We start from the raw sequence: 19,019 nt of genomic DNA on the forward strand, positions 1-19,019 counted from the left end.
CGGGGATGGCAAGCTGGAGACGGAGAAAAGTGACGCATTTGTTTATGGGACAGGCGAGTAGAGATGATCAGTCGCACAACTGTAAAACGCGTTACTATAACAAATATAAGACCTATCGAACTATATTTTTCGGGGAAACAAAACTTCAAAGCCACTTCTCATTCGGGCGAGCGTATTGAGCGCACTGTCTCATTTACCTAGCGAGATCTTGAATCGTCAAGATAAGAAGATCCGGGCTTGCGAGGCTTTCGTAGAACTCTCAGTGCATTTTTAAATTTAAATTCCAAGTTGAAGCCGAAAAATCAATACAAAGGGATAGGGGGCACAGTTTCATGACGTCACTTCAAAATTTTGCATGGTAAATGCTATTTAAATTTTGGTAAATAGTGATTTTAACTTATGGTGACTGCAAGAAAAACGCTTCCGCGGCTGCCCGATTGTATGCTGCTCGATTTCCAGACAAAAGAGCTCCGGCAGACACAATATTTAAGAGGCTTGAGGCAGCTTTAAGAAAGGACTGGCCTCCTATAAAAAGAACTCGGGAGAGAATAGCGACGGGGCCAAATAAGGAAATTAGAGCAATAGAAATGGTCGATGAGAATCCACAGGTCGGACAAATATAAATTTCAAGAGAAACTGGAGTCAGTTTGTTCTCAGTTAACGGAATATTAAAAGAAAATAAGTTCCATCCGTTCATATCAATTTAATGGCTCTTCGTTCTTGGACAGGATTTAAAAACTAAAATGAGCAATAAAGAAAATCCTCTAGTTACTACTCGTCGATCGGTTTTTTACGTCCTGAGGTAAGGAAGTATTGTAATCGAGTCAATCGGCCGACTCCCTACTTTTGTGTTTTTTTTGAGCTTTCGTGACCCCTAAGGTACGAAGAAATAGGTTTCTAGTTTCCGTCTGCCTGTCTGTCTGTCTGTCTGCTGTCTGTCCGGATTTTTATTAGACAGATAATTAATCTTCGAAACTACAGCCACTAGTCAATTTGTTTTTATTTTTGTGGTGTATGAAACCTTGTTGACTTTTCACCTTACGCATCCAGATTTTTGGAAAAAAATCAAAATTTTGTAACAACATTTTGCAATTTAAATTTGAAACTCCAAAACCGAATGCTCTGAAATTTTGCAATCGTTTTAAGGTTATCGTAACCATGGTAAATCGTGAATCAAAATTCATTCTTTTATTTCCTCCGAAAAAATTATGACGTCATCTCAAAATTTCATCGAATGAAATCCCTAGGAAATATATAAAATATTATGACTCTATACTTGTGGTTTACGAATGTACTCATAGTTTTTAGACTTACTTATACAGGATGACTCAGAAAAAAAGATCAAAAAATGAGACAGTTTATTGTATATTGATTAAATAAAGAACGATTCATTTTTTCAATTTTTCCACTTTTCAATATTTCGGTTTTATGATTTTTATATTATTGATTTTTATTTTTCATTTTCCCGATTTTTTAATTTTTGTTTTCTCGATTTTATATCACAATTTTTCGTGTTTTCATTCCCTTTATTTTTTCAATGTTTCCTTCGATTTTATAATATTTCATTTATTTAATTTTTCAAATTTTGGATCTTCGATTTTTCAATTCCTCGATTTTCTAATTTTTAAATTTTTCAATTTTTCCACTTTTCAATATTTCGGTTGTATGATTTTCGTTTTTGCCACTTTTATTTAAAAAAATTTTCAATTTCTGGACTTTCAAATTTTTCAGTTTTTCGTTTCTTTAATTTTTTGATTTGCAATTTTTCGATGTTACGATTTTTTTTCAGTTTCTCAATTTTTAATTTTTCGTAATCTTAATTTTTCGATGTCTTGATTTTTATTTTTCATTCTCCCGATTTTTTAATTTTTATTTTCTCGATTTTATCACAATTTATCACAATTTTTCGTGTTTTCATTCCCTTTGTTTTTTCAATGTTTCCTTCGATTTTATAATAATTCATTTATTTAATTCTTCAAATTTTGGATCTTCGATTTTTCAATTCCTCGATTTTCCAATTTTTAAATTTTTCAATGTTTCCACTTTTCAATATTTCGGTTTTATGATTTTCGTTTTTGCCACTTTTATTTAAAAAAAATTTCAATTTCTGGACTTTCAAATTTTTCAGTTTTTCGTTTCTTTAATTTTTCGATTTGCAATTTTTCGATGTTACAATTTTTTTTCAGTTTCTCAATTTTTAATTTTTCGTAATCTTAATTTTTCGATGTCTTGATTTTTATTTTTCATTCTCCCGATTTTTTAATTTTTATTTTCTCGATTTTATATCACAATTTTTCGTGTTTTCATTCCCTTTATTTTTTCAATGTTTCCTTCGATTTTATAATATTTCATTTAATTCTCAAATTTTGAATCTTTCATTTTTTCCAATTTTGAATTTTTTAATTTTTCCAGTTTTTAATGTTTCGGTTTTATGATTTTTCGTTTTTGTCACTTTAATTTTAAACATTTTTCAGTTTCTGTACTTTTCGATTTTATAATATTTCATTTATTTAATTCTTCAAATTTTCATTCTTTGATTTTTCAATTCTCGATATTTCACTTTTTAAATTTTTCAAATTTTGCAATTTTCGGATTTCCCAATTATCCGATTTTTCAATTTTACAGCTTTGAAATTTTTCGATTTTTTTCACTCCATAAGCTGAAAAATTGAGAAATTAAAAATCAGATATTTGAAAAAAAATCAGAAAGAAATTAAAAATCGAAAATTGGAAAACGAAAAATTGCAAATCCAAGAACTGAAGAAAAGAAAAATTGAAAATTCGAGAAATTGAAAACCCAAAAATTGAAAAAACAGAAAATTAAAAATTCGAAAAGTTGAAAAATCGAAAAATTGTAAACGAAAAAGCTGCAAATCGAGAAAAATCCAAAAATTGAAAAAAACAAAGAAAATAAAACACCGAAACGAAAAATTGCAAATCGCAAAACTGAAGAAATGAAAAATTGATAAATCTCAACACTGAAAAACTAAAAATTGGAAACTCGGGAAATTGCAAATCCAAAAATTGCAAAATTTAAAAAATGAAATTACAAAACTTGGAAAATGGGAAAATTGAAAAATTTTAAAATGAAAACACGAAGAAGAAACAAAAAAATAGAAAACTGGAAAACTGCAAACGGAAAAATTGAAGAAACAAAAAATCGAAAAAATTTAAATTTGAACAACAAACGATTATAATCGGAAGTCGAAAGATTGAAAAATAAAAAAAATTATAAAAATAAAGAAAAAAAACCGAAACAACAAAAATGAAAAATTGAAAAATCGTAAATCGAAAAACTAAAGAAACGAAAAATTGAAAAAACAAATAATTATAAAATCGAATAATTGAAAAATTAAAGAAAATAAAAAACCAAATCGAAAATTGCAAAATTTAAAAATTGAAAAATTCAAAAGCTGGAAAATTGAAAAACCGAAAAATTTAAACTTGAACGCAATTCTGTCAACCGGCTTTTTTTTTCGAAAACGTAAGTCGCAGAAGCACTAAATTTGTCCAGATTGATTGTCATCTGTGACATCCGTCGTTCGGATTTCCGTTTTTGTTTAATTGTTTGTACTTCCAGAGAGTATTTTTTTGTTTGCTCGTTTCAACACTAGTTTGACCATCTGCTACGTTAATTTCGTGTTTATTAACAGTTTTAATCTTCCATAATAAACGATATAATTCACACATTTCATCGTTAAGGGTATTTAAGCTTAACCTTACTTAAACTTAGAAGCATATATACTGATTATGATTTATGCTTCAATTAATGTGTCTGAAAGAGGATCGTTATTTCTCATGGAACACACTGTATGTTCGATATAGGTATGAGTTGGCTCGTATTCGCTGATGTTTGCGCTTTGGTGGAGTAGCGGATAAGCTGATAAAAAGATCCGGGCTTAATTTAGTTTCTTTGACTGTGTCGGTACGAAAGTGGCTCGCTGTGGCGTCCCGTTGATTCATCGTCCGCGTTAAAGCAATAAATCGCGATCAGTGCGTCGAAACGGCGAAATTAAAGGGAAAAGAAACAATTATGCGAATTCGTGGTGGAGTTTTTCGTCGTCGAGGGGAGGCCTAACCATATTTTGTTACATAAAGCGTGTAATCTGTTCAAGATTCCCGCTGCTTCTTCGATATCGAGTTTCTCTCAACACAAATTGAAAATCTAACTGGTTTAGTGGAGTATATAAAAGCTTGAGGTAACATCTTATCTGGAGCATTTACCCATCTTTCCATCTCATTTCGCTTCCACAGGACCTTTTGACCCTGTTTCGCCCAGTTGACCTCCGCGACCTCCGGACACGAATCGCCACTCAACTTTGATCGTTACGACGGCGATTCTTCAGTCCCCGAAGTAGGACACACCATTTAACACAAGACCGGAGCCGAGTTGCTTTGCACGGAAATGCGCGGTCGGCGGCGATCGAGTATTGTGTGTCGGCGGAGTGCGGGCGTGCACGGCCCGCCGCCTCCCGTTATTTATTTTTGCTGATTTCTGGCGAAAAATAAATAATGAAGGTCTGCGAAGAGCGGCACGCGCGCCGCAATTCTCTCCTTAAGTATAAATTTCCCGGCAAAAATGAAAATGTGCCCAAAGTAGCTGACCTGAAAATACAGCAGCTGAATATTTCATCGCGGCGGGGTCGAAAGTTGAAAGTCTCAAAGTCCAACCTTGCCGCCGGCGGCTCGTCTAATGCATGCATAGTTTTTCTCGTATGTATTTATGTACCGACCGGAAAATTTGCATGTAATATAAGCCCACCGAGATCCGCCGGAAAAAAGCCGATCGTATTAATGTCTATTATTTACTCAGAAGAGGAAATTGAGGGTTGGAACCGCACGTCGCAGAATCCCACCCTCGAATCTGAAAGCAATCCGCTGATGAGGTCGGCTCTCTCGCTCTTCTTTATTATTTTTCGATGGGCGGGGACGGCCGATTCCTGCCTCGTTACCGCAATTGTAAACATATTATTTAAGCAGACTCCTGCATTATGGATAGACTTGTGCCGGTGAATAAAAGCGAATATTAATTCCGCATGTAGACAAGCGGCCGCATCCGACTCTGATCAATTATTTATTTGAGTATAAAGCCATAATTTTAGCGGCTTATTGGAACCATTGGAGCGAAACGACGGCTGCAGTTTGCCATATTTATAATTAATGACACGTTGAGTGGATACGTACATATTCGATACGTTACAATAAACATATCTTTACGGATTACCTACGTATCTACCAAATTCACAAAATATTTACCTTCCGACGATAATACAATACGCACACTCAACCCTTTACACATAAAATTAAGAAACATATCTAGTTATAAACTGTGAAAACTTATTTGCTCTACAGACCAGAGCGCGCTCAAGCTATTGTCGACTCTAAGTGTTCAGAAGCGATTTGGTTGATTTGGACAATAATTTCTGCGAGAAATAGTTGTTTGGTAGGATTTATAATGAATTCTTGAATTATGTTTTATACTAGTAAAACGTCTTAAGTTAACACTGTTGTTGAAATCTTAATAATCAATCCAATGGATTTTTTTTCGGGTTATTTTTATGTTTTGGAAACATTGTGTTCTACTTTGTATGGCTTTTTAAACATTAATTTTTGTGTTTATTTTTGATACATTGTATGATATTAACAAAAAAATGAAAAATTAAAATAATCGAAAATCTGAAAAATCGATAAATCTAAAAATCGAAAAACATAGATGTCAAGAAATCGTAAAACCGAAAAATTAAAAAATCGAAAAATGTATAATTTAAAAAATCAAAAAAATGAAAAATTTGAAAATCCAAAATTTAAAAACCGAGAAACGAAAAATCGACTTTTCAATTTCTCTATTACTCGATGTTTAAGTTTTTTCAATTTTCCGACTTTTTGGCTTTTCAATTATTAAATTTTTTGATATTTCAGTTCTTCAATTTTTCGATTGTCCAATTTTTAGTCGTTTTGGAATTGTTCAATTTTTTAGTTTTTTGACTCATTTTTCAAACTTTCCAAAAAATCGATTTTTTAAATTTTGAATTTTTCGATTTCTCGATTTTTTGATTCTCCAATTTTTCTCGATTTTCCAATTTTTCGATATTTCAATTTCCCGATTTTTCAATTTTTCAGTCTTCAATTTTTCTATATTTTAATTTTTCAATTCAATATTTGTATTTCTTCATTTTTCTAATTTTTAAATGTTAGATTTTTCAGTTTTTTGATGTTTCGATTTCCCGATCTTTCGATTTTTCGACTTCACAGCTTTTGATCTTTCAGTTTTTCAATTTTTCAATTTTTTAAAATTTTTGATTTTTCGGTTTTTCCATTTTTCAATTTTTCGCTTTCCCCATTTATCGATTTTTGGCTTTTGAGGTATTTCTGTTTTTCGATATTTTTCGACTTCTCGACTTTTCAGTTTCTAGATTTTTCAGCATTTCACTTTTTCAATTTTTGGATGTTTCGATTTTTTAATTACTCGCTTTTTTCAATTTTCGGCTTCAAAAAATTTTAAAATCTAAACTTTAAAAACCCGAAAAGGAAAAATCGAAACTCTAAAATTTAAAAAATCGAAAAACTGAAAAATCGTATAATTGAAAAATCGAAACATCGAAAAACTGGAAAATCGAAAAACCGAAAATTCGAAAAGTAAAAAATCGAAAACTCGAGAAATCGAAAAGTTGAGGAACCGAAATAGGTACAAAATTGAAAAATGGAAATGTTAAAAAATGAAAAAATTGATAAATTGAACAATCAAATCTCAACAAATCGGGAAAGCACAATACTGAAAAATTAAAAAACCAAAAATTTGATAAAACGAAAAATTGAAAAACAGAATATCTAAAACAGGAAGTCTAAAAATCGAAACATTTGGAAAATTCGAAAAATTGGAATATTGAAGAGTTGAAATGAAAAATCTAAAATTTAAAATTCGAAGAATTGAAAAATCGAAAAAGTAAAAAAATCGACAATTCGAAAATTCCAGAAGTCAAAAATTGAAAAGTCGATGAATCGAAATATCGAAAAATGGATGGAAAAACTGAATCCCAAAACTGAAATATCCAAAAGCTGAGAATCTAAGAAATTGAAAAATTAGGAAATCGAAAAATAAAAAAGTGAAGTCGAATAATTGAAACCTTAAGAAAAATCGAAAAATTGAAAAATCAAAAATCTGAAAAATCGAAAAATTGAAAAATAGAAACAGTCGAAAGTCAAGAAATGGCAAAATCAAAACATCGATTAATTGAAAAATCGAAAAATCGAGAATTTAGAAAAGTCAAAAATTGAAAATACCAAAAATCGAAGTATTAAAAAATCGATGTTTAAGTTTTTCAATTTTCCGACTTTTCGGCTTTTCAATTATTAAATTTTTTGATTTTTAAGTTCTTCAATTTTTCGATTGTCCAATTTTTGATGGTTTCAGTTTTGGAATTCTTCAATTTTTTAGTTTTTTGACTCATCAATTTTCGAATTTTTCAAATTTTCGGTATTTTAAATTTTGAATTTTTCAATTTTTCGATTTTTCGGTTTTTAGATTTTCCAATTTTTAAATTCTCAGTTTTTTAATATTCTAGGTTTGGGATTTTTCAGTGTTTAGGTTCTTCAATTTTTCTCGATTTTCCAATTTTTTATATTTCAAGTTTTAAATTTGAGATTTTTCGATTTTTGGATTTCTCGATTTTTCGATTTTTCAATTCAATAGTAGTATTTCTTCATTTTTCTAATTTTTAAATGTTAGATTTTTCAGTTCTTTGATGTTTTCGATTCCCCGATCTTTCGATTTTTCGACTTCACAGCTTTTGATTTTTCAGTTTTTCAATTTTTCGATTTTTTAAAACTTTTGATTTTTCAGTTTTTCCATTTTTCAATTTTTCGCTTTCTCCATTTATCGATTTTTTAGTTTTAAATTTTCAATTTTTTTTTAACTTTTGGATTTTTGGCTTTTGGAGTATTTCTATTTTTCGATATTTTTCAACATTTCAATTTTTTCAATTTTTGGATGTTTCGATTTTTTAATTAGGTAGGTACTCGCTTTTTTCGATTTTTCGATTTTCAGCTTCAAAAAAACTTTAAAACCCGAAATGGAAAAATAGAAACCTTCAAATTTAAAAAATCGAAAAACTGAAAAATCGGATATTTAAAAAATCGAAACATCGAAAAACTGGAAAATCGAAAACCGAAAATTCGAAAAGTGAACAATCGAAAAATCAAAAGATTGAGAAATCGAGAAGTCGACAGTCGAAAAGTTGAGGAACCGAAATAGGTAAAATCGAATAGTTAAAAAATGAAAAATTGATAAATTGAACAATCAAATCTCAACAAATCGGGAAATCACAACACTGAAAAATTAAAAATCGAAAATTTGAAAAAACGAAAAATTGAAGAACAGAAAATCTAAAACCGGAAAGTCTAAAAATTGAAACATTTGAAAAATTCGAAAAATTGAAATATTGAAAAATTGTAATATTAAAAAATTGAAATGAAAAATCTAGAAATCGAAAAATCTAAAATTTAAAATTCGAAGAATTGAAAAATCGAAAAAGTAAAAAAATCGACAATTCGAATATTCCAGAAGTCAATAATCGAAAAGTGGAAGAATCGAAATATCGAAAAATCCCAAAACTAAAATATCGAAAAACTGATAAAGGAAAGAAAAACTGAAGGATGAAAAAACTGAATCTCAAAACAGAAATATCCAAAAGCTGAGAATCTAAGAAATTGAAAAATTAGGAAATCGAAAAATCAAAAAAGTGAAGTCGAAAAATCGAAACCTTAAAAAAAAATCAAAAAATTGAAAAGTGAAAAATCTGAAAAATCGAAAAATTGAAAAATTGAAACCGTCGAAAGTCAAGAAATGGGAAAATCAAAAGATCGATTAATTGAAAAATCGAAAAATTGAAAATTTAGATAAGTTAAAAATTGAAAAATCCAAAAGTCGTAGTATTAAAAAATCGTAAAATTGAAGAGAAAAATTGAAAAAACGTAAAACTGAAAATCGAAAAATCAAAAAATTGAAGAACTGGAAAATCGAAACAGTCAAAAGTCAAGAAATGGGAAATCGAAACATCGATTAATGGAAAAATCGAAAAATTGAGAATTTAGAAAAGTCAAAAATTGAAAAATCCGAAAATCGAAGTATTAAAAAATCGTAAAATTGAAAAAAGGTAAAACTGAAACATCGGAAGATTGAAAAATTCAGAAACTGTAAAATCGAAAAATTGAATAATAAATAATAATCTAAAAATCCCAAAATAGAAATTTCGAAAAATTGAGAAATCAAAGTTGAATAAGTGAAGTCGAAAAATTAAAACCTTAAAAAATTGAAAAACCAAAAACCTAAAAAATTGAAAATTTGTAGAATTGAAGAAATGAAAAATTGAAAAACGGAGAGTTTATAAAAGTCAAATTTGAAAAATTGAAAAATCGTAAAATTGAAGAGGAGAAAAATTGGAAAAACGCAGAATGGAAACATCAGAAAATACAGAAATCTAAAAATTGAAAATCGTGAAACTGAAACATTGAAAAACTGTAAAATCAAACGCTGATCAAAGAATCACAGGTGACGTTATACCGAGGTCATATCTCGTTACATTCATATTACATTAGTCCCTCGCCTTAAGGCAGAATCTTACCTACCTAGACAGTGTCAGAAATAACGTAAAACGCCGTTCGCCGTTGTAGTTTCATATGAGCATTTTAAGAAGAAGAATTTCTGGAGAAGAAATGCTGTTTTTCGAAATTTTGTTGTATTTTTTTTTTAAATGACAACGTTTAAAACTGAACTTTTCTGTGACCATGGTTACCCTTTAAGGCGGGGGATTGAGGCACTCCAGGTACATACCAGTGGACCGGAGTTGATGGTGGCCCTTTTGGAATATGTCGCTGGCGGCTACGAGTCTCGAACCGCTCGCTCCACAACCCTCCCAAGTAACAAGACGTGGCCGATCTCGGGCCGCAAAAGTGCTGAGAAGCCAGTCCGGATGAAACTATTAATTTCACCACATCCCTCGCACCCCAACTGCCACATTCTCACTCGAGCATTTTCGCATGCAATTTTGTGTGACATCACGAGCTTCCGGTTCGTGTTCCATCGAGTGCGATCTGTCCATCTTCGTTGCACTCGGGTCCCGACGTCCCCGTCCTTGCATTTTTAAAATAGTGTACGAGCAATTTCAATATTTCCTTACTTGGCCCGCACCAACTCCCTAATGCGCCTCTCCGCGCCTCGTTAATCCCCCCCGATGGAATTTTTGCATTTTTATAATAGTCCCAAAGTGGAAAAGTTTGGCCGTTGTTGTCGACACGCAAGAAGAACCTCGTAATTCCTCACGCACGTAACTGTCGATTTATGTTTGGCGGCGGGTTTTTCCCCGATCCGTAATGGACGGGACGACAGGATACGTCCGCCTCGTTCAGATGTTTCCGCACCGCATCCGAATGTCTCCGAGTAATTGCGAAGTAGCGAAGATTCTCCCCGGCTCGAAACAATAGCACAATGCTATCTCTGACAGGTAAATTATGTTGGCGCTCTACCCACAAAGAAATGTACGGTTCACATGCACGACGCCGGTTAACAAAGGGCTTTTTGATTACTGTTCACATTTTCGCGCATTGCGACCAATGAATTATGGAGGCAATTAGTTGCTAACGAAACAAAAGGAAGTAAATGAAGGTGCAGGTGTGCGATGGGCCGAATTCGATGATGAGGAGAGAGTTTCGGCAACTGTTTGTTCGTGTAATTGCTTTCTGATTGGGTGATCTTTGCATTCGTGTTGATTGGACGAAAATAATGTTACCGGGATATCGATTCTTTAAAAGGTTCGGGTATTGTGTACGGTGGGCTTGCTTTAATGGCACAAAGCGACTGAAAATTGCGCGAATGATTGCATCGGCACTGCTTCCGAGGCTTCGTCGCTTAGATGCTGCGCTTTTTCGCACGAGGAGCGTCTAGGAATAAAAGGAGCAAAATTAAAAAGTTCAGCTTGAAAGGGTTCCACAAGAGCCGCGCTTTACGCCGTTGGAACGATAACGATAAATAGTATACCACCAAAATAGGAAAAGCACAACTTTACAAAAATTAAAGGGACATCAGGCATTCATGTCGCGTTGAGAATCAATTGCAGGATCACCAGGATTCAAATGAAACGCCAGCTAAATTTAAAACGTGGCTGCAAAAACCCTCCCTCTTTTCCTCTTTAGAAAACTTAAAACTACCTATAAATTATAGGAGAGAAGCAGACGTTTCCGTCGCTTCCACCCTGTTCGACGATTATTCATCAACATTAATTCGAATACAAACGGATATAATAGACAACGACCGACTAATGTGAATCTGCATACGGTGGAAAGCGTCGTACAAATTAATTACTGGAAGTGTAAATATCTCATCATAAGCCATCCAGTACCCAGCAGTGTCACTCTTCTTTGAACCGATTTTCGGGGATTACCGTAACTTGTGTCCACTTTGATTTTAGTGTCAGAATGCGGAGTGCGAAATACAAATGTTCCCAAAAATTACCAGTGTTTCGTGTAAAGTAAAGCGGCGCATTTTTTCATCGGTTTTTAGCGAGATAGTTCCGCCACGACAAATCGCCGCCATAACCCGCAAAAAGCCCTCATAACGTCAACGGCCCTCCCCACAGGAATTTAATTCGCGGTCCATCTTTCAGCGGCAAAAGATCACCAAAAGAAAACCGTAACGTTAATTAAAGTCCGTTGAAATATTGAATAGTTCCCGTTAAATAGCCTTCATCGTCGACAAACTGCTGCCAATTTATTTTTGTGGAAACAATTTCGTCCGCTCCATATTCTCCCAAAAGAAACAGCGGAGAGAAAGCAAACTCCTCACTAAGGAGAAAAAAAAACATGACGTGCACGTGCTGTTGGCTCCCAGCTCGCTGTCATTTCCTGTATAAAAATGTCTTGGTGTTACAGTTTTATAGAAAATAAGCCGACCTCGACACGCCATGACCACACATTTTAATTTGTCTCTTTTTCTGTTCGCAGGAGAGCGCCGTAGTGTAGTTGTCTGCCACATCGAGAGGGTGAGTTTTTGTCGATTGCTTATGCGGGACTTCTTTGCCGGCTTTTTCTGAGCGGGATTGACGTTTTATGCCGCGAAAAGTCTTCCGATAGCAAATTTCGTTTATTTAATCGTGGCAGCATCCATATTAACACTGACGTTGACAATAATACGGTTTTTGCGCAACATATCGATTTTGCCCGGAAACGTGATCTTGTGCTGTTAAGACCCGTGAAAAAGAGAAAGTAGATGAAATAAATAACAAACAAAGAGGATTGTGTTTTGAGTAGTTAAAATGTGGTCCGCGGAAATGTAAAATCCGGTTTTTCGCCCGAAATAATTAATTTTTCGCTCCATCAATCATTGTTTATCATTTTTGAGTGATGCTCAAGAACCCTAACAGATGAGCTTTATTATATGAACGGTTCAATTTAAGTAAATAATGAAGACATCAATCATGTCCAATTTTGTGTTTGCACACGACCAGTCCTGCTTAATCCTCCGTATCCGGAAAGTCCGGGAAGAATCGGAATGATCGATGAAATATGTAAATAGGCGATCAGACAAGACATGCCGATGTCGTGTCTCCGGAATGCGGCCCCTAATCCGGTGCATGGAAAAAGGTCGCGCTCCGGCTCGGCTCACACGAATTGCTAAATTACGTGTAATTAACGAATGCACGATCTAATTACGACCAGAGACGACTGTAAACAAGAGCCTAAGACAAACTCTAAGTTAGTTAATGCTTTAGTTGCCGGGAACAAAAGCTCGCGCTATAATACTAAGCTCATTGTACAAACTACAATGGCATACTGATTTAGTGGGAACATTTGGAAACAGCACCCATTCTACCTAATTTTAAAGAGTTTTTCGATCCGAACAAAAGAAACTTTCATACAAATGAAAAGTTCATTTATCAGAGAGCGCTTTAGAGGAGGTACGAGCACTCATATATGACGGCACAACTCAATCTTCCAAGATTGAAATTTTAAATCAATTGGAGTGATTTCGGAGCGACACGCGAGAAGATTACATTACGGTGGGCTCGTGGGCGGGGCTCGAACACTCACACCGAATGCCTGGCATTGGTTAAGCTTAACAAATCACCGCAGGAAATTTGCGAAAAAACGACGCCGGAGGGCGATCCGGCTCGCAGGACCACTAATCAACCCCCTCGAAATTAATTTTAACTTGTTAGTTTAGCATGAGTCGAACACGTTATTTTTATTTTTCGCTCTGTCGTTTATTTTTAAGTTCGACGCACTTGCGAGAGAAACGATTTCGAGAATCACTTTTGTCTTCTCTGCAGTAATTAATACGCGACAGGAGCTAGCAACTTCTATCCGTAACTTGTTGCGAACTTTATTGTTTTTCCCAATTTCCTCGCTTACATTTCCAGGTAAAGGAAATACACTCATCCGAGTCCAATTATTTTAATTAATTAAGATCTGCGTTGTGTTAGTCTTGTTCTCTAATTATATTAAATCTGCGTCTTAAACTTTACCAGCCAACTTAATGTTCAAGTCGTGTTTATCGCTAGTTAAGTATTAGTTTTAATTAATAAGATGCTCGCTATTCAATAAAAGCAGGAAGTTGGACGCGCCAGAAGCAGCAGTTCGCAAAAAAGCGCCAACTTTCCTCTACAATAGAAAAAATACTTTCCAACTTATCGATCAGAGACGTGACCCTCATATCAAATGCTAAACCAACAGAAGAAGATATTAGTACGCCGAGGACCTAACGAGAACAAGAAAACTAATTGATGTGAAAATACACATGTGCTTTTAATAAAAGTTTTTCCGGCCGAGAATTTCCTTGGCTCTTCCGTTGGCACGCAGCACGCGCTTGACAAACAAAAACGATAAAAGACCCACTCGATTCGCCTTTCACGTCCAAAAGTTCGTTGACGCCAAACGACAAAAACGAGCTCGCTTTCCGTCGCGACGTTTACCTCACAATGCGAGGGAAAAAACTGAACCTATTATATTCTCCGCGGGCGAAAATGCAGCTTTTCTTTGATTTTCATTAAAATAGGAATCAAAAAGTGTTGTCGGTGGGTGTCTCGGCCCAGGAAGGCGGCGTACAACAACTAAAAAGTCAAGCTCTTTGTTGAAGTCTTCCCTGATCCTCGGAATAAAACCAAAACCCTTCAGAACTCCCCCGAACAAAGTGTGTAATTAAATTAATAAAGTCTGAGCGTTGCAAGTTCCGGGTCCATTGTACTCGATTCATTTGTTTAAAAAGCGCCCGGAGCCCAGACTTGGCAATTCTACAGGTGCACTCCGTCAAGCAAACAAAGCGTTCTTTTCCGGCTAAATACGTATAGATTCGGTTGTTGTTTTTTTCGTGTAGTCCGGAACGCCCGGAGCCGGCTTAGGCCAAGGCGGATCACGGCCGCAGTCAAAAGCCGAAACTTATACTAACAGTAGAGTGGTAGATTTATGGCGGTCGCGGAGCGCTGAGTACACACAGAAAGCGGCGAATCCGGGCAAGAACAGGCCTCCGCTTCTTCGGCTTCTTTACGCGGTTGATATATGGCGGATTATTCGCAGGCTTGTTTGGATAACCCGTTGACAAATTGGCCTTTACGCGGAATTAAGTCACTGGAGTTGCGGTGGATTTTTTTCCGGACAAACTTTCATTATAAGTCTTGTGTACACTCGTAAGTTTGCAATTGCTAGCTTTATCGAGGCTGGCACGCGGCGGCATGCAGGAAACTTCCACGGAGTTTTTAAGTCTCCAGGAGGTATTAGCATATTGCTTGCCGGTAAACTAAGCAAATGTGGCAAGCGCTAACGCAAATTAAAAACTTTCTCGACATTTAACTTTGACGTTTCGTCAATCTTCGATTTATATTCTTGATGTTTTAACTTCCATTTAATCAATGCCGGAAGATATTGTGGTTGAGTTACCTCTGTGACGGAGCTGATTTATTATTCGACGGGTTTTTTGTTTGTGTTTTTCTTTGAAGGAATCCATGACGATAAATAAATTGTTCACTTGGCTTGGTGTGTTACGATTAACCTTTTAATACGACTTTACATGTTTATCGGGTTTAAAGATCGTATGCGTTGCTAGGGTAACGGCTGTGTCTAAAATCACATCGAAATTTCACACAACACGTAGGTTTGGCCACTTCTGCGACATCTCGGGCTAATCTGTCATTGACATTTGACTTACAGCTCTTGCACTAAACCTAAAAGGATCTTAAATGTTAAAAATCCATTAATCATCCAAAAATAATAGCAGCGGAAACCTCATGCTCGACCTAGCACCTTGTATCTTCCTAGATCCCCCCATGACTTACCTCCCCCTCCTCTCATAAACCTCCGCATTGTAAATTTCCATCCCGAATATTTGGGCCGGTGCAGAGTAAAGCGCTTTATGATCGCCCCATCAAATTTCTCCGGCCCATTTTCCAGCGTCAGCGCAACGATAAAACGAGGTCAAAGTACGTGACTAATGAAACGAGATACAGAACGAAGTGTTAATCCTTCCTGCGCCTTTTACACCTAACCATATTATTTTTTATGTTAGTGTGAAGTCGAACTTTCGCCTTGTTCGTGACCGACGAAAAAGTGCCTTAACGACCGCACCGTTTCGTCCATTAGTGATGCACCATCAGGGATCTTGTCCGTTTTTTGGTCAAACGATGCGTCCCGGGAGGACGCGCCGCGTTGATGATGTTATTAAAATCGTGTTACCGCCGCAACGTTGTTTCATTTCAAATGAGATGAAAAGAGACGTTAAATTCGTCTGGCGCCGCCATTTCACACGAGTACGCAAAAACCGCTCAGGTGGCGCTGAGCGTTACTCGCTACGCGCACCGTACTACCGCGTACGAATATATCAAGATGTTCGCTAATTGCGCTACCGCGTACGCGTAGGTCGCGGCAGACGCCGCGTCTGTTCGCGTTAATTGGGTCAGGGCGCACCTCGACCACCGTCGGTATTAATGTTCCTCGCCGCTCCTCGCGAGGTCGTTTAATTTTTCTGTCGCAGCGTGAGGCATTGTCGTCGGAGGCGGCTTCCTCGCGTAACGCCGCTTCTTTACGGCCTCGGCGTCGCCTTGAAAAATTAATAAACGTGTAGAACAGTGCGCTTGTCGCGCGTAAAAATAAATATTGAAACGCGGGTTAGTTTTTATTGTTATTGCTGCGACTCGGTGCGCCCGAACCCATTACCATTATGTGTTTTAAAGTTGTCAGGCCCGTGCCAGCCACCAGAAATAAAATGCTTGCCATCCGTAAGATATTAGCGCGTCTGACAGCAGCCAATATGCGCCACGAGATAACATGCGGCTGTCAGTGAACTGTATTGGCGTTCGTCTTTCGTATTCAAATGTCACTTTCGACGACGCCGGGGTGCGGAGGAATCGTTGTCGGAAGGGGTGCGCGCCACTCCATGTACGACCCCGAATGAAGATAACGAGTCCAATCATCGCGGATTGTGTGTATAACGGGTGAAGAAAAACAAGGGGGTGGAGAGGGTCAAATTATCAAAAGACCTAGCACTTGTTTAGAAGGTTCGCCTCTCGGTGAGTTGGTGTCATCGGTGTGAGTTTACCGCGGGACGTCAGCGAGGTCCACCTAAAGTTTATTTTTTTAATAACGTCACGTCTAGATTGTTGATTTCTGCGCAATTTCGCCCCGAGCAATAAACCCTTAATCCGGCGCCTGCCGAAATTCGTCCGTGAAATATCATCGCAATTCCGGTATTCACAGGTGGCACGGAATTATTTATTGATGGAAAAAAGGTGCCGGAAGATTGTGTATTAAATCTGCATAGAGGGTGAGTGCGGAGGTGCCGGTTCAAAGGATCGCGGCCGCTGGCAATTTATTTTTATTTCTTAATTTAAATTCTATTTGTAGAAGAAGTGTCGGAGCGCACTTTTGACACAACGACATATTGAAAAAACTTCTCTCGCTTCTGCTTTGTGCCGGCGCGGACAATATATCGTCGCGCATTTTTATTCCTCTAGAAAATTTGTCGTCGGAAAAAACTTCATCAAAAAAGGATAATCGCCGTGGGATGAGAAGAATGGAAAAGTGCCGAGCGGTAATTGTTCTGTGGATGGCGCGATGTCGTGCAAAGTCACGCATTAAAACATCCCCTGACACTTTCTTCATTAATTTTTGATGCAAACCCCGATGTAAATTTGAATAATGTTCGGCGTTCATTGTTTGTAGATGGTCAATGAAAATTACGACTTCCGGCTTACACACGCACGGGGCCGGAAAGGGTTCTAGCTGCGAACACGGCAGGGGATGCGCAAGGGCCCGCGCGAACCCGCAGCTATTCAAGAAATTTATTTCGCAAATATGATAAGAGGGAAGTTTTAGATTCATGACTCGTGCAAAGCAAAAGCAACTTTTGGTATATTTGCCTGCGTAGAAATATTTATTGTGTCGCATTGCTTAAACGGGAAGGTAGTCGATTTTAGCAAACCACTTTACTTCTAGTGTAACCACAAACGATTAACCTACCTGCAGTCTTCGTGCGTACCAGACGACAAGGCATTAACTTGATATTTTAAGGGCGCCACCAAGTTGTCATTAACTGTACTAATAATTGGAATTCGTACGAAAACCAATCAATTCCAACGAGTAAACAAGTAAGCAGTAATCAGAGTTGCTTCTGCACTGCACTCACCGCTGGGTTAAAGTAAAGACCACTTAATTAAAAAATCCATTAAAAAATTAAATGTAAACAATTCGATTAATTGACCTAATTGATTAAATTTGGGGGGACAAAAAGGGGTGATCAGATTAGTCCAGTCATCACTTGACGAAAATACGAAAATTAAAGATCTTAATAGTTAGCTGTGCGTCAGCAGGCATCGACACAAAGAAAATGGTGCCGATTCTAGTTCAGTTTGACTTGATTTGACCTGAGCTAGAATCGGCACTACATTCTGTCGACCCCTATTCTAAGTCACTTGCTTCAGTTGACCTCGCATTTCCGCCAATTTTCGGTATATGGTCATTTCCGTTTGTGTGAACTGTGAAGAACACCCCAAGGGTCGACAGAATGTAGTACCGATTCTAGCTCAGGTCAAATGAGGTCAAAGTGAGACAGAATCGGCACACGTAACCCTTACATCTCAGCCGGACCCAGGCTTGAATCAACCAAAAATGACACAATTTGGAATGACGTCAACGAAATGTTGGTGGGATAGTTAGACAAATTTTGGCTAGCACTTTATTTCTGACATACCTACATATAAAGTTTGACAACAGTCAGTTCAGCAATGGTTAAGCTCATCTACGTAATAAATATCGACATGGCCGAAAGGGGAGATCTATTTTTTCGTTCTCTAGGGGTTTGACGAAGTAACAATCGAAGACAGAATTTTTAGTGGAGTAAAAACTTTTATTACATTTCTTTGAAAAATTCTCGAAGCACATTAATCTAATCGTGTTGTCGGTGAAAGTTAAAAGTTTGGTTTTTTTGGGTAAGAAACTTTGGCGCTTACCTCAAAAATAGAGGAAGAAACCTATTTATGACGACCTTTCCCATAAATAGCACTATTTTACATATGAATTGCCGTTTGATACTCTATTTGGCCCATACAAAGCCTCTTTCATGATACGACGTGATTTGGGTCTAGGATTTATGAATAAAAGTTTGTTGTTATCGAGTTTGATTCTATTTCAGCATTATGTTTTAAAATAGTTTTATCGTATTTTTTGTCCTGGTCGTAAATCCTGTTAAAATTTCTTCATTTTTTGCCAAGATCCGCACGCATACTTTTTGATTAATTCCCATGGCAATGATCGAAAATCGTCGCCGAAAAGCGCTCTTCCTCGCTGCAAAAAGCATCTATAGTCTGAAATTCCTGATTGTAAACTTATTGCGGCCGCCGGCAATAATTCCCGCGATCGATTTTCTACCCTAAGCAAAAAGCCCGAATTTCAACTCGAATAAACAAGCGACTTTCCGATCCGAACAATTTTTTCAGGCAGTGAAAAAGTTTGAGCAAAGATTAAATTACGAAACTTGGAGCGATG

At 36.3% G+C, this 19,019-nt stretch overlaps 1 protein-coding gene across 7 annotated transcripts in view; it reads left to right on the plus strand.

The window, feature by feature from the left end:
* The window catches only part of Ten-a (Tenascin accessory), a 250,510-nt gene that overhangs the window by 62,896 nt on the left and 168,595 nt on the right, over window positions 1–19,019 (plus strand). For all 7 annotated transcript variants that reach the window (XM_064071908.1, XM_064071909.1, XM_064071907.1 and 4 more), the window contains one exon: window positions 11,994–12,031. The gene's annotated coding sequence lies outside the window, so the exon portion shown is untranslated. The remainder of the gene's footprint in view (window positions 1–11,993; window positions 12,032–19,019) is intronic.

The sequence above is a fragment of the Zophobas morio genome, unplaced genomic scaffold, assembly GCF_036711695.1.
Source record: "Zophobas morio isolate AGI-343-1 ecotype UQ-CSIRO unplaced genomic scaffold, CSIRO_AGI_Zmor_V1 ptg000041l, whole genome shotgun sequence".
Taxonomy (NCBI): Eukaryota; Metazoa; Arthropoda; class Insecta; order Coleoptera; family Tenebrionidae; genus Zophobas; species Zophobas morio.